The following is a 12,626-nucleotide window of genomic DNA, read 5'->3' as shown; positions in this document are numbered from 1 at the left end:
TAGTTCCTGAAAACCATACTAAGACATACCTTAAACACATTAAGAAAAATCTTACTTCCTCAACCTCCACAGTGTGCAGTTTAAACCACAAGGTGCAATGTAGCAGAATGCCAATGTAAGGTATGGTTACTCATGAATTTAAAACTTATTCCTTCTATTACCTGTGGAATTGACTGTTTTCTGCTTCCCCTATACAGTGACTTAGTTGAAAATAAGTGTTTCTCAATGTACATTTTGAAAAGATTTTGTCTCATTTCCTTAGTAATTTGATGAAGGAATTTTTAGGACACAACTGGTTAACCCTCATAGATACAGAAAAATGTGAATTTAATTGGCAGAACTTTATCTAAAGCTATGACATCACAATTTCCCAACACTTTGTTTAAAAATGTGATAAGTGATTTATGTTTTGGTAGATGCACATGTAAATACTACAACCCCACTCCTCCGTGGCTGAATAAGTCCCTAGTGGCAGAATGAGACTCACTGAATAAAGTCCCTAGTGGCAGAATGAGACTCACTGAATAAACTTTAATGGAGGAAATCTCAGATAAGATGGACAAGTATCACTGTGAAGCTCAGGGAAGAATGCAGGATGTCTGATCACAGCTGTTGCAAAAAAGTTACTTTATTTCCCCACAAAGGAGACTGGAACATGACCCTAATTTCAAAATCTATCAACAGCTGAGTAGGTAATACGGTGATATAAATGAGTTCTTTAAAAGAGTGTGAGGACACCAATGGGTTTGAGCTGGCTTTCACCCACGTATGCCTTCCCAGCCAGTGAGGGGACAGTCAAAGTTTATACCAACATTGCTAGTCATTTTGAAATCCATCTTTTACATAAGTGTACATGCTCAACATCATGTCTGACTATTATTAGTTCTCATACCCCCAAAATCTTACCTTTATAATGAGGAATTTCTTTGCAGCAGCCTTCTCACACAACTGACAGAGGATTTGCAAGAGGGAATTCCAACTGGACATATTTGACCTTTAGTTAATGCCCTTATATATTTTTCTGTAGTTTTCTAGTATTTTGTTCCACTGAAACGTTTTAATTTTTTCAAACCTAAGTATGCTAGTTACAAACTTTGCCACACATACATAAAGAGAGATGATTAAAAGCAGAAGACAACATTTAGGATAAGTTTAAAAACAATGCTGCTAAGTGTGCACCAATACAATACTTTACAATCACAACTGAATTATGTAATAATAATATTAGAATTGGTATGACTCTTAATCCTAAAAGTAGTATAGAAAGTTGGATGATTCAGTGGCATGGATGTTTTCCAAAGAGCCTTATTGTTACTATCTTCAGGACTTAGTGTGCATTAGTTAGAGTTCTTTGTTGTTTGTCACCTTAAATATAGAGGTATTATGATTATCTTTATGATTAGCATACAGCTGGTATTCTGGAAGTTTTTGAAGTTCCAGAGCACCTGTTAAAACACATTTTCCCATTCAATAAAGATGGAAATGTCTTGCTAAAGAGAAATAATATCTTTGGCTTAACTTCTTAAATTCTCTTTAATTCTGGAAATTTCTATATTTAAAAAATACCTGGTATTGAATATTTACAGAATTATGGTACATAAATACATTGCAAGATGAGCAAGATGTGCTTAATCTATTGGATCTTGTGCAGCATTTACCAGTACACTCACTGTAATTCTACAATCTCATCATCTTTCAGGATTCAGAAATGCAATGAAAACATCAGGTTTCTGGGTTTTTGGGTTCGGTTTCAAATTTTCTTTCATTTCATTGTAGTGGCATTTAAAAAGATACTGTATATATTTATGGAAAACATAATGTGGTTTCTCAGAAATGTTATTTCCTTGGGCATCAAATGGATAATGAAAGGCTTGATGATCTGGCTGTTCATATGAACTATCACACACACACTGCAATTGTATTCTTTCATCCCAGAGATAAAAATCTTGTCATTGTGGCATAATGAGATTATTATGACCCATATCATTAAAGTGCCAAAAAGAATTTGGGGAATTACCATTGTTGGTATGTCCAACCATCTTTGGGAATGATTCATAGCAAACTTATATTTTGTGAAATTTGCCTTTATTGCTTCATCAATCTCATTAAAATCAAGGAGTCCCACAGGTTTATGAAATTAAACTGGGTATAATCAAAATATAAAATGCAAAGCTATGACAAAAACATGCCTCTACATATTATCAATCCCAGACAGCATGCAACAATAATCATGACATTCTAATAATACTAATAATGAAGGAAATTTGCTTCTTAGGATCCTTTTGTTTCAAATGAATACAGAATAAATGAATACAGGATAAATGAATAAAAAGTTTTCCCACACCGATTTTTTTTTCCTTTGTGAAGGGATAGAAGGGAAAGTGCTTGGTTTGTACAACTCTATCAAAGAATCTTTTAGTACTGTCTTTGAAGTTGGTTAAGCAAATAATAATAGAATTCAAGACGATGATGAAATTTAAGTACCTTAAAAAATTAAATTCTGGATTAAAAAAATTTAATTCTGGATTTTAGATGTTTTTAAAACAAATGCTTTTAGAATGCATTTTTAAAAAACAATACTGACTGAATTTGGACAATAATTTGTCATTGGTGTAACCATATCCATTTATTGCTCCTAATGGGTTGGCTTTTTACTAGTATTTTAAGGTATTAGGAATAACATACTGCTACATCTCTTTGTTATAGAGATGGATAAAAGCTCAATTTACAATTATGTCCATGTAGAATTACTCTTAAAATGGGGGTATAGCAGAGGGGTCAAAGAAACTGTTGTAGTGACTTCATCAGGGTTTTCAAACAGAGTTATGCACAGAAAAAGGGCACAGAGTTGTAGAATTAATATCTAAATTAGTAGTATTTTTAAGTGTTCTATACAGACAAAATCTGTACAAAGTTTAAGAGAGTGAAAATTGAGGCTTATCATTTTATAGTGCAATCACCTTCCAGGTGATCCCTTTATAGAGTATGAACTTGATCTGTTCTTATTACAGTTTATACAAGGTTTGACAGGAAATGCATAGATTGGTTAATATATCTGTGGAAAACATGTTAGTTTTTGTTATCCTGGTTACAGTTTTGCAAAACTGATGCCATATTGTGGGGGAAAATAACTGGAAAACCATCTTTTAATTTATAATACCTTCACAGGTTACACTTCAGTGAGATTTTAGCAAGATCTTGTTATAATACCTTACTTCTCTAATATTAGACAATAGAACAGAAGATCATTTGGAGCAAATCTATTTTTTGAAGTCTTAATTAAGTCTCTTTGCTATTACTGTCTGAAATTTTATACTCAAATTTTCCAATATGTTCCTGCTTCTTCAAAACAGTAATGCAGGAAGATGGGTTGGGTCATAAAAAGAGCTAAGGAAATGCCTCCACTGAAGTATCAACCACACTATGCCTGAAGCCTCAGGGCCAGCATCTCACCCAGCATAAGGCACTTAACTAAACCTAAAGATAATCCTCAAAAGATAGGAAAAAGGAGCAATTTATGCACTAAAGCACTGGATTATCTCCTTTGATTTGATAGTTTTTTCAGCTGACTGTATCGAGAGTTGACATAACTTTTCTTCTTATGTTTTGTCTGGAATTATGTGGGAAGGATTCATATGAAGCATTAAAGATGGCACTAGTGGAGGGGAATGGTCTAGTGCAGTTCTGCTCTGCCAGTTGTGTCTGACTGGATTGCTCTGTCTACAAGAGGTAACAGCTAATTTCAGGGACCAATCATTGCTTTTGTAAATGGGGAAATGTCCATAGCAATTCAGCTTATCAATCAAGAAATTTAAACACTTCTCTGCATCAGGAAATTAAACATTTCTTTGCATTTGTTATCTTCCTTAAAAAAAAAAAAAGCAGATTTGTAGAGATATTTTTTGATATTTCATTGGAAGTATACAGCTTTACAGAACATGCTAACAAAACTCACAGGAGCAGAAACTGTGCAGATGAAACTCTGATGAAGTGCTATTGAATTTCATTGATTTATCATGCAAAGGCCAGGAGTATATGATGGGAGAAACTGTAGGCTTTAATAAGCTTCCTGGAAGCTTGATAAGGATATGTTCAAAAGGGAGAGAGAATACTATTTAGATAAGGCTATATTCCATGAGACTAGAATGTGATTATTTGTCTGATATTCAGAGGCATTATAAAAATTATGCAGAACTGGCAGGCAGGATGACCAGATTTAGTAAAAATGGAAGCTTTAGTAAGGCTATCTTTCTGTCTACAGATTTTTATTTTCAATTTCAATTTAAATTCGGTGCATAAGACAGAAACAATACAGACAAAAAATTTCACTTCCGATTTCAGCCTATTCTGCTATAGGAAAAGAAAACTGGAAAAGGACAGAATTAAATAAACAGTGCCCTAAAGACCATAAAAAAATTAATATTGATATAAATAATATTCCTCACGTATTTGATCCATTTCATGCCAATTATTTATCAGTATTGAATTCAGTTTCAGATATGCAAGGTTCTGTGACTGAATTTCTCAGTGATTCATAATAAATTAAGATAAACTGCTCTCAGGGAACCCTTAAAGGGATGAGACTTCATACTTTGCCAACTTACCTTAGTTATATAGTATGTAAGGCTTTTTGTGTGTTTGATGTTGTTCTGAACATTGAACATGGGATGAAATGGAAATGGGGGTCTTGGCACAGTATTTCCTAAGTGGAGGATTTGAAGTAAATGCCTCTGTGTGGTTGTGTATCACACTTCACAGAAAAGACAACAGCTGCACTGCATCATCACTGCAGCTCCAGATGTTCAGTGATGACAGAGTTTTCTTTTTTCATTACATATCAATGATGTAATGCTACATAATACTTCTTACAGACAGGAAAAGAGAACACAGTAATTTGATGAATGTTTCAGATAGAGAACAGCTGCATGTTTTGAAAGGTCATACTCAGATATCAGTCAGATAGTACTTGCTCCCAGAAAAGAAAAGAAAACAAACCTTTCTCTCTCATTTACGCTATTTTAAACCAAAACATCTTTCCTAAATCATGTATTAATTTTTTAAGTCTGTCTTCATCAGGAAAGATTTTGAAGCTGCAAATGACAAATAACAGATGACTCCATAGTAGTAAATGTTTACAGACAACAGGTATGGCTTTGATTGAGTTGTGTCAGAAGTATCTCAACAACTAATGTCTTTGTCCTAGGGTGACTGTCTTGTAAAGAACAACATAAAATGAAGGTCTTAATTTCAATCTTTTAGCACTTTTAGTTTATACTGAGCATTAGCTCAGTAACTGACAGACCCTGTTTTATTTCTAGTAAGTCATAATTTGCATCATCATGTAAGGCATCCTCTATTTTCTGCAGAAATAAAAGTAAAGTTTTTATATTAAAAAGAAAAATATGCCTATTAATCTTTGGCTCAAATTCCTCAGAATTCCTTGAGGAACCCTTCTTTGCATTTCAGTAGCAAATCCTTCAGACATACATCTGCTAAAAATGTAATGTAACATGATAATTTTTCAACATAAATCTGACATTTATGGAGTTGCTAAAAGAACATCAAAATGCAAATTTATAATAATAGCTGTTATTTTATCCTTAGGTAGTCCGATTATTCAGGCAACTATCTTGTATGCAGGAGTCACCATGAAACACCTCTGTTTTTAAGAGGTAGCGGTAGTACTAGTGTCAGTCATGAAAATGGATGCCTAGGATGGTTGCATGATTTGTATCCGTATTTTTTTAATAAATAGATTGAATCATGTAGACTTAATTTTTTTTTTTATACATGTAATTCCTTCTTCAGATGTGAAACAGTCAGCTGATATTGGATTTAGAATAGAACAACACATCTGAGTATTACCTAGTCATGACCATCATTTAAGCTGCTGGGGGAAAAAAGGGTGTGGTACTTGGGGGACAGGGGAGATAATGTCACTATCCATGAAACAAAAGAGAGACAAATGTCACATTTGGGACACTGAGAAATGAGGTAGGAGGAAATGAATATCTAATGAAGTCACTACATTTGCTGAGATAATCATTTCCATAGCCATTTCTGCTACAAATTGTAGCTTTCAGGCTCACCACTTTGAAATATCCCTTAGGTTCAGGACTGAAGTCAGAGGTGGAAAGATATTCCACCAAGATTCCACATTCTATTTGTAAGCAGATGTTCCTGGTTTTTATTGATCAAAAGTGTTCATTATAGGAGGTATCAATTGTGTCAGTTATAAACAAAGGTACACCAACTGAAGTTTAAATTAAATTGTGACTGTTAAATGAAAAAATTGAAGAATTGAGAGTATTAATTTTGTTTTAAGCTCACCCTGAAGTGATTCACTGAGTCAAAATGTGCTTTATTTTCTCAGGAGAATAAAACCTTAGTAGGAAAATAAAATGACCTAATAATAATAAAAAAAACAAACCCAAGCAAACCAATCAACAATAATAGCAATATCAACAAAAACCCAAACCTGAAAAGCAAACCCCCCAAGCCAGTTACAAGAAAAATAGAGAAATAAGCTGTTGCAGATGTTACTTAGTAACCATTACTGCTACAAACAAAATAGAAGAGTACAAGATGAATTTGAGACCACTGGAAGTACGCTATTAAAAATATCTTTTGTCTTGTACTTGAATTGTTCTCAGGACATGCAGCAAAGACAAGATCATATTATAATATATTGTGCTTCTGTTTCTACTATTATTACATTTTCTCAGTTGGAGAAATCTCAGCTATCTTGCTAAAAGCTCAACAATATTTAAGACTGTTTCTAACTTTAAGTATAGTACAAGCTCAATCTAAGCATAATCCTTGAAGTAACTTACTGAATGTAGATATAAAAACTTGCTCCAGACAATAGTAAGTGCAGAATTTAAAACATATTTTTATAGGGTTTGAGCTGAAAAAAAGGCTTTGACCTTGCTTAAAAAATCTCCTACCGAGGATACATTTTCACATGAATATTTAATTTATCTACATTTTGGCTTTCATGTTTGCTTTCTTAAAAAAAAGTAGGTCTTTCATTTGAAGTAAAAAAAGTGAAATTTATGCTATTTAAAACAAAATCCAAAGTGAATATGAACAGTGACCCCACAGCTATAAAAAAGCTTCATACAATATTAATCTGATACATATGCGCGTGTGTTTGTGTGTATGTGTGTGTGTGTGCAATTCCATGAGACAGCAGATAAGAAGCTAGAAAGCCAGTTTGTAACTAGACAACCTAACAGCTTTTTTTTTTATAAAGAAAAATTGTTCAGAAAAATCACCAGGAGAAATATCAACATTAATTTCAAGATGTATTTTATAATGTAGCTGCTTGTGAAGATACTGTGATTTTTTTTGTAACTGCAAATTAATTAATTGCTAGAAGCATGATTATTTCTCAACACAAAAGTACATAGTCCTTTTTGTTGACCTAATTAAAACATGCAGAAACTCCAACTAATTTGTCATGAAACAGATACATATCTCCTTTTCAACATGTTGCAGTATAGTTATAAAACTGAGATGTCCACCATGAATTTGACAAATTCTTCTCCAAAATTATTATAATAAATATATTATAAATTAATATTTTTTATGCTTGAAGTTGAGTTTAAAATATTAATAAATAAAATCCTATCATGAATCAAAAAGTTCTCATTATATTTAACACAGATAATATAATATTTAAATTATGTAACAAAAAAACGCTATTGGAAGAATCCTGTACAATGTCTGGATATTACTGTTAATTAGATTTATACTTTTACTTATGCCATCTCAATGTCCTAAATACAAAACACAGCCATTATTACACCAAAGTGTTTTCAGTGTTGTCCTCAACAAAGAATAATTTCCCTGACAATTTTATCTTAATGAGACCCTGCTTGCAATCAAAATACACTGGGCACAATGTAAAGCCATTATAACATCAAGATGTAATCTGTGGTACAGTTTCAAAAAATGTTTTCTGGATGATTTTGGTGTTTTGCTGGACACCTTATCAGTACGTGCAACAATTCTTGTTAGAAGACATTAAGTCAGAGAATGAGCATATGTTTGGGTCATAGGGTTTATGTTTAGGAACCAACTTCAACTGGCCTTTGAAAGTTATGGTTCATCATTTTATGTTGCCAGTAATTTCAGCTGCTTATTTTCAAGACAGTGGTATAGAAATGGTCTGTGAAGTTGGTCATGAGCAAATGTAGAAATTTGACAGCATTTCAGTACTTATGAACAGGTACTGAGCAAGATTAACTTGGCTTGGGTTTTTTTGGAAATCACGCATACATCTTTGTGTACAGTTGTCTTTCAAAAATAATTTTCATAAGTAAATCCAAGAATCTTTGAGATGCAAGCACCTCACAACCACTTATGGGCTCCATAAAAAGTCTGATTTTATCTACAATAGGATATTCCCAAATAATTATTGAGAACGAGATTTGAGTTTCTGTCTTGTCCTAGGGTGACGCTATGATGCTTGTATCCCCATTCATGTGTTCTGTTAATGTTGGATATTATATTCTGTACCTTTAAGACTGGCTCTGAAGAGGGAAAGTTTTGTTTTGGTTTTCTTATCAGCCTGGCGGGACACAGAGACTGCAGCTTTTGCTTTTTCTGCTTTTGCTTTTCGCTTTACTCTCTCTCGCTCTTGCTTGCTTCACTTCTGCTTGCTTTTGCTCATTAGCTAGTTTAGCTAAACTGTCCAAATTTCTTCCTGGACTATTTCTCCTTTCCTTTTCTCATCATTTCAAACCTGCTCCGGACTGGGACCTGGGAAACACCAAGAGTCTGCACCTTGCGGCCTGCAGCAGCTGCCCCAGCGCCGGAGGGACTGAGAACAGAGTGACCACCCCCCAAAAGAGACTTTCTGAATTTGTCATCTTTTTTCAGAGTGGTGTCATCCGGTATTGTTCATTTTGTGTGCTGGGGGGTGCTGTGCTTGTTAAATAAACAGGTTCTTTCCACTCCTCTCCGAGGAATCCTTCCCGAACCGGTTGGGGGGAGGGGCTGTGTGGGTTTGCTTACTGGAGGAGCCCTAATTTGGAAATTCTCCTCCAAATTTGCCCTAAACCACGACATGTCTTTTTCCTGAAACACTGTCAAAAATGATGCCTCCTCATGTATTAACAGCTAATCACACACTGAGAGTTCTAATGAAAAAACAAGTTTATATGTGAAACAATAGAAAACACTGTTAAAGGTATGTTGGTGAGTTTCTCTAGAAAGGATTAAAATTGTATTTGACTCACTGAAATACTGACATTCTGATACTTATTGTACTCAATGCAAATGCTGCCACTTCTTTCAACTGATTATTTAGGATTCATACAGAAAATGTATCTTTCTAATCTCATCCTGTAGATAAAACTTACTGAAAAAGCGCACATTAGCCAACCAACCGAACAAGCAAAAAAAGATAATAATTGAAAAACTTTTAGATTATTTTGATAATATATTTTCATTGATATAATTCCTTTATTGATATGAACCATAATAATTCTCTTCATAACACAATCAAAAGGAAGGAAGACATAAAGAGAATACTATTCCATATATAGAATCTCAGAATCATGGAATCAACAGGGTTTGAAAGGGTCTCTAAGATCATGTCCAACACTCAAGCTAATGCTTCAAAGTCCACAGTAAACTATGTTCCTAAATGCCACACCCACATATTTTTTGACCACTTCCAGGAATTTTGATTCAACTACTCCCTTGGTCAGCCTGTTCCAGTGCTTGATAATGCTTTTAGTGAAGGCATTTTTCCTAACTTTTAAGCTACATATCCCTTGGAACAAGTTGAAGCTGTTTTCTTTTTCCTATCACCGGGAGATGGGAGAAGTGACTGCCTTCCACCTCCTACAACCACCTTCCAGGTACTTGTAAAGTCCAATAAGGTTTTCTCTGAGCCTCATTTTCTCCAGGCTAAACAACCCCAGCTCCCTCAGCTGCTCCTCATAAGACTTCTACTCCAGACCCTTCCCCAGCTCTGTGTCCTTCTCTGGACACGCTCCAGCATTGCAGTGTCTTGCAGTGAGGAGCCCAGCACTGAACAGGATTTGAGGTGTGGCCTCACCAGTGCTGAGTACAGGGGACAATCACTGCCGTGCTCCTGCTGGCCACACAATTGCTCGTACAGGCCAGGATGCCATTGGCCTTCTTGGCCACCTGGGCACACACTGGTTTGTGTTTAACCACGTGTCAAACAACACCCCCAGGTCCTTTTCCACTGGCCATCTTTCCAGCTACTCTGTCCCAGCTTGTGGAGCTGCCTGGGGTTGTTGTGACCAGGGGCAGGACCCAGCACTGGGCCTTGTTGAAACTCACACTCTTGGCCTCAATCCAGCCTGTCCAGATCCTTCTGCAGAGGCTTCTTACCCTCCAGCAGATCAACACTCCCACCCAACCTGGTGTCATCTGCAAACTGACTGGGTGCACTGGATCCCCTCATCCAGATTATTGATAAAAATATTTACCAGATCATCGATAAGAATATTAAACAGGTCTGGCCTCAATTCTGAGCCCTGGTGAACTGCACTTGTGACCAGCTTCCTACACGATGTAACTCAATTCATCAACACTCTCTGGGCCTGGCCATTCAGTTTTTATGAAGTGAACATTGGATTAACCCAAGCCATGGCTAGCCAGTTTCTCCAGTAGAAGCATAATTCATTTTATAATAATGTAGGAGACCACGATGATATTATTATTATTATTATTATTATTTATTTATTAATTATTAGGACATTTTGAATAATATGTTATTGCCTGATTTAATTTGGTTTAACAATGAAAAGATATTGATGGTTTCTTCCTAATTACCAGTTATGGTCCTTACACTGTTTTAGTGCTACTTGACCTTTCTGCAGCATTTAATAATGGGAACTGTGGGATACATTTTTGAGACCTACAATTGCTCTGGTTTTTGATTTTTTTTCAGTTTGTGTCATCCTCCACTTTACTTCTTATCCTGAGTTTGACAACATGGTCTTTCGTGTCTCCCATTTTGAAACTATTTAACTGAAATTCTGTACTTGGATTAAGGTTTCTTAAAAAATACTGCACCCGATTTTGTCACTTTTTGGTTCTTACCAGCATATATGCACAGTAAAAAATTGGTTATTGTGAAGTTTATTCAACTGAATTTTAACCCTCTAAACAAGGTTCAAAAAGATTCAGAAAAAAAGAATACCATCATATTAAGACTAGAAAAATTTTACATTCCATAAAATCATGAAGATTACATATTTGGTTCTGTTTTACTCAATTAAATGAAACTGAAATGCAATAAGTGATGGTACATGTAAAAGGTGAAATTTGACCATGTGCAACAGCCTCTTTTGTCCTATTATCACAGTGAGCTGGCCCTATGCACTAAAGTAAATTTTGTCACTTAAGGGAAACTCAGATCTTCACCAAGAGAACATGGAATAATGAATAGCCTTTATTCCCCACCTTATAAGATAATCTAATATGGTGCAATCTATGCCTGCTTCTCTTCCAAATATTAGAAATTTATTTCAGCCTATTGAGAACAAGATTTTCATCTGTGTATGTGTTTCTATAAATTTGGAGTAATTGAAAAAAGTTGATTTTGAAAGAGGCTCTAACAATGGCAGTAATTTGAATGGCAGATGAAACAGAAATAGGAGAAGCTAATGGGACTTGAAGATTGAATACTGAGCTAGGTTTTGTACTGACATTTAGGAAGGGTTGATATTTAAAAGTAGACTAGTGTTTAGGTGTCTTCACAAGCAAAAACTGAAAAATCATAACCTGACTGAGAAGTAACCTGTTCACAAGAAGCAAAAAAACTATTGATAACCAAATTTGACAAGCCTTTTTTTTTTTTCTTTTCCATTTTGTGTGTATTTTAAACTCTTCAGAAGACTTCAGGCAAACTTACATCAAATTTGTTTATGTTTACTGAGAGCCAGGATGGTGTAGTTTTTCCAGACCACCCACAGAGGAAATAAAAAGTTTTCTTGGCTGGAGACAAGCTGATGCTTGACTAGATGTTCTAATGTAATAGGTGAGAGATACTTTATTCAAATTTCTTTTATGGTTTTTGTGGTTAGCTCTGGTAGGCAGCTATGTTGCACACAGCTGCTCACTCTCTCTTCCCCATAAGGGATGGGAAAGAAAATCAAAAGTGTGAAAAATCTCATGGGTTGAAATAAAGACAGTTTAATAGGGAAAGCAAAAGCTGTACATGCAGCAAAGCAAAAAGAGGAATCAATTCAGTACTTCCCATTAGCAGACAGGTGTTTAGTCCCTTTCCTGGAGAGCAGGGCTTTGTCATGATTAGCAGATCTTGGAAGACAAACACCATGATTCCAAACATCCCACATCCTTCCTCTTTGGCCGACTTTTATTGTTGAGCATAATGTACTATGACCTTTTTTCAGTTAGGGTCAATTCCAATTTCTTGTGTACTTCAGACATTTAGCTGGTAGAGCAACATGAGAAGCAAAACAAGTCCTTGAAACTGTGCAAATGCTGGTAAGCAAACTCCAAAATATAGCACTATACACCTTATACCTTGTCTTTCTTATGAGATGGCTATGGCAATAAAGGCATTGAACTGTTTTGATGATATTACAATCCTAAACTGACAAAGCTTGGCAGAA

This window comes from Molothrus ater, chromosome 6 (genome assembly GCF_012460135.2).
Source record: "Molothrus ater isolate BHLD 08-10-18 breed brown headed cowbird chromosome 6, BPBGC_Mater_1.1, whole genome shotgun sequence".
Classification (NCBI taxonomy): Eukaryota; Metazoa; Chordata; class Aves; order Passeriformes; family Icteridae; genus Molothrus; species Molothrus ater.
The sequence above is the reverse complement of the archived record's forward strand: the minus strand, read 5'-3'. Positions refer to the sequence as shown.